The 4,060-nt window shown below is 41.0% G+C and overlaps 1 pseudogene; it reads right to left on the reverse strand.

The window, feature by feature from the left end:
- Positions 1 to 2,524: 2,524 nt before the first annotated feature.
- LOC112077648 (NLR family CARD domain-containing protein 3-like) overlaps positions 2,525 to 4,060 on the reverse strand; it is a 23,051-nt pseudogene continuing 21,515 nt past the window's right edge.

Consider the following 4,060-nt stretch of genomic DNA (forward strand, 5'->3'; position numbering starts at 1 on the left):
ACGAAAACAAACATCCCAAGCGATTTTCAATTTATCTTTTTATTGTATTATATTTTTTCCAATAGCAATTGACATTTCACATGATCATGAAAGAAACCTTGCATTACTCTAGAGATGGCTTCGCTACCGTACAAATGTATTCCGTTACCAATATGTTATTATTCCCAATGCCCCTATACTGATATCTTCCCCTTGCTGTTGTAAACATATATAAACGTCGTAGACAAACACATAAAAAAGATCGACAACATGAAACAAATAAATGATAAAACAGTTCTCGACAATAGAGAGAGAGGGAGAGAAGAGAAGAAAAAAGAGAGATAGCAGAGATAGAAGAGTAAAAGAGAAGAGCGAGACGAGAGAGAAGAGAAAACAGAGAGAGAGAGAGAGAGAGAAGAGAGAGAGATCAGGTGTGTGTGTATGTATAAGTCCTTATGTGTAAGCGAGCATGTAATTGAATACGTGTGTGTTCATATCCACTTCATAGTCTTCAGATATTTTTACAGTTCCCATACTTTCTTTTTTTCGTAACCTGAAGTCCCTGTAGAATTTAGTACAGCCATGGTGATATGGAGCTGTCTTGGAATAGCTGTCCATCTATAAAGAGTTTATCCACAAGGAGAAAGGCACGCTTACCCTTCTCCCTCTGTTGCCTCTGTACCGGATACAGTCTCATACGACGTTAGTTTATCTCCCTTGGAAATTGGTAATTGAGGCCGAATTTGTCGCTCCAAGCTCCAAGTCTGTGTACTCGGTGTAAAGCCACCTTGTTTACAGTTTCTATAGGGAGTTTCAAAGCGGATTGCATGAATTCTCTGATCGCGCCCACTGGATTATTGGATGCGTCCTCAGCAACCCCAGAAAAAATAGATTTTCACGCATGCTATGTCTTTGTATATCTAGCAGCGACTCCTTCATCACCCTATTTTCTCTGAGTAGACATTTACATTTAAGTCATTTAGCAGACGCTCTTATCCAGAGCGACTTACAAATTCATGTTGGAATTGTGGATTTTTACCTTGGCTGTGACTGCCTTGTTCTCTCCTTGGAGCATGAGAATTTCCCTCTGGCTAAACTCCAAACTCCTCCAAGCCCTGCTACCTCCTCACACAACTTTTCCAGTGTTGCATCGATTCCAGCCAGAGCGCCAGCCTCTACTTCAACGGTAAGAAAATCATCCGTGTCTATAGATGAATCTGTTTTTCTTTTTTTTTTTGTCGGGTTAAAGTTATTTTGTGAGGTAGTYGGACAGCTGGTTGACAACACAGGATTTTACTCCCAAGAACAGGACAATATAATAGGACAGTTTCACACAGTTTCACAAGGTCAGTCACATACTCAGTTATGTGGACACATACAATTAAAATGTTTCGTGTGTGTGTGTGTGTGTGTGTGTGTGTGTCTGAACCATTCTCTCAGGATCACAGAAAGAGACAGACAGAGTTACTATTTAAAGGAATAAACTGGCCCAAATTGGTGTTTGTTACTGCATGTATTTAAGTGTCATATTCTGATCAAACATAAAACCSCTGACYAGAGTGAAACATCATGTTGTGTTTGACACAGGAACCACCTGACACAGGGACACTGAGGAGGAGTCATCATCCCAAACCCTAAACGCTGGATAGAGGKGCTCAGTGAATRTGGAGGTGAATGTGTACAGGTGGGTCAGTGTGTCAGTGGAGGCTCTATAGAAGGACAGAGTGCCGGCTGGCCAGTCCAGATACACTCCTACTCTGTGGGAGCTGGAGGAGGGGCGGACGTCTTTATGGTAGTGGAGAATTATTATTGTGACAGGCAGAGTAATCGTTTGTCAGAGCAAGAACAGACTCCAGGACCGTTCATTACATCCAGACAACAGTCCCAGTCCCCTCTCCTCTCCTGTTGATTCCTTTTATATGTTCACTCCTAATAACAGCCCCCATCCCACTCACTCTACCTCCCAGTAACGCGCCAAGTCAGACCGCTCTCTAACAACCACACTTTTCCATCACGGTCCCTCAAATCTCTCTGGGTGATCAGGATTGCCTGCTTCTCTCTCTACTGTCACCTTCCTGTTCTCCTCAGACAGAGCAGAGGCCGTCTGTTTCTGTGTTTGGTCGCAGATGTGAAGATTCACAGGCATCTGATGATGAAAACCAAGCATCACAATATTTCAGAAATCGCTCTCATTCCGAATGTTGACTCACTTTTACATGAATTCTAATTTATGTAGATTGTTTCTAGATATCAAAGGAGAAATTAAGGTAACTTGAGACTTTGAATGATCATGTGTTATACTGTATTGGTAATATAAACACACCTTATTCACATTATTTAGCAAGACACACACATGGTGTCACTACACACACTATTGGTATTTCAACAGACAAGGCAATCCTCAACCACATTGTCAAGCACTCTTTGTAAACTTTAGTGTCCCTGATTTCTGCTTCTGTAGAACTACAGCTATATTTAATATGACCAAGTAAAGTAATGATGGTGGTCTTTGGCTTTGACTTCACTTAATTAAGATTATTCTTAGTCATATTCTTCCACAGCAGTCAACACTTCCACATTTTCTAAGCCCAGGTTTCATTCTGTTCTCTCCACCATGTTCCACACTGTAGCAGTAAGCAGAAGAACAGACAGTCATTGAGGGTATACTCACCTAACTCACACAACACACACACACACACACACACACACAAACACACACAACACACACACACACACACACACACGCACACACACACACCACACACATACAGCTATTGTCCAAGGGGTGGTAGAATGTTTGTCTTAACTAGCCTGATAAGTCAAATTCTGATATAACATTGACATAAACCCTCTACATACTTGAGTTTCTCCAGTCTGCAGTGTGGATCCTCCAGTCCAGCAGAGAGCAGTCTGACTCCTGAGTCTCCTGGGTGATTGTAGCTCAGGTCCAGCTCTCTCCGGTGGGGGGTTTGACTCAGAGCTGAGACCGAGAGAAGCACAGCCTTCCTCTGTGACTAGACAGCCTGACACCCTGCAAAGAGTCAAATCATATTAAAATCACACTGTATTCTTTGGTGGTGAAAATAGTGGCAGATATATTTTTTAAACATTTCAGATTATCATCGTGTCCTGAAACTGCCATATCTATTATAAATGATTATCATTATTAAAATACAAATATCAAAGTTTGCTTGTAGAGATCAATGATATTACAAAATATTTGAGAGACTGACCAGACCAGTTTAACAAAGCCAGTATCAGTCAAAAGACAGACAGTGAGGGTATCAGATTTAGATTTTATTGGAGATACAGTTCACACGCATATCTAATAATGACAGTGAAGTCCAACATTTTAAATGTGGTCTATCTTTCCAAGATGTGAACGAGCATCAATGTTTCCAAGGATTCATCAGTATCTAATGTTCCTTTTATTTATCGATTGTTTAACAATAAAAATATTTTGCATCTTTCAAAAAGTGGAAGGAATGTTGTGTAAATCAACTGATCAAACCCTCCCAAACATCTAGTTTTAATTACAGGTTTTTAGGCAACAAAATAGGAAATGCCAAGGGGGTGAAAACTTTTTTGCAACCACTGTACATACAAATAATATGTTATGGTGAAAGATGACATTCTGTCACTGTCACTCGCAATCAAACATTAATCTGCAAATCAAAATGCTGGAGCATCAACTACAATTAACTGTAAAGCTTCACTGTCAAACACATATGTTGGTGGACTATGTGTGTCTGGGTAACCAAATAGTGGACTCTGGTGAACAGCCTTTCACTTGTTTGACGCAACTACAGGATATCTGACCTCGAGTCCATCCGTTTTAACAGTGGGTGATTCCCGCAGTCCAGCAGAGGAGAGCTTACTCCTGAATCCTTCAGGTCATATTTGTTATCAGATACAGCTTCCCAGGTGTGGGGAGGTTTTGCCACTCAGAGTGAGACCAGAGAAGCACAGCTTCTCTGTGATAGACAGCCCTGACAGCCTGACAAAGCGAGATCATCAATATTTTAACGAGTAGTGTAGAAGCAACATGGCAGATGCATTTTGGCTTAATTATCCCAAAACA

This window comes from Salvelinus sp. IW2-2015, unplaced genomic scaffold (assembly GCF_002910315.2).
Source record: "Salvelinus sp. IW2-2015 unplaced genomic scaffold, ASM291031v2 Un_scaffold4795, whole genome shotgun sequence".
Taxonomy (NCBI): Eukaryota; Metazoa; Chordata; class Actinopteri; order Salmoniformes; family Salmonidae; genus Salvelinus; species Salvelinus sp. IW2-2015.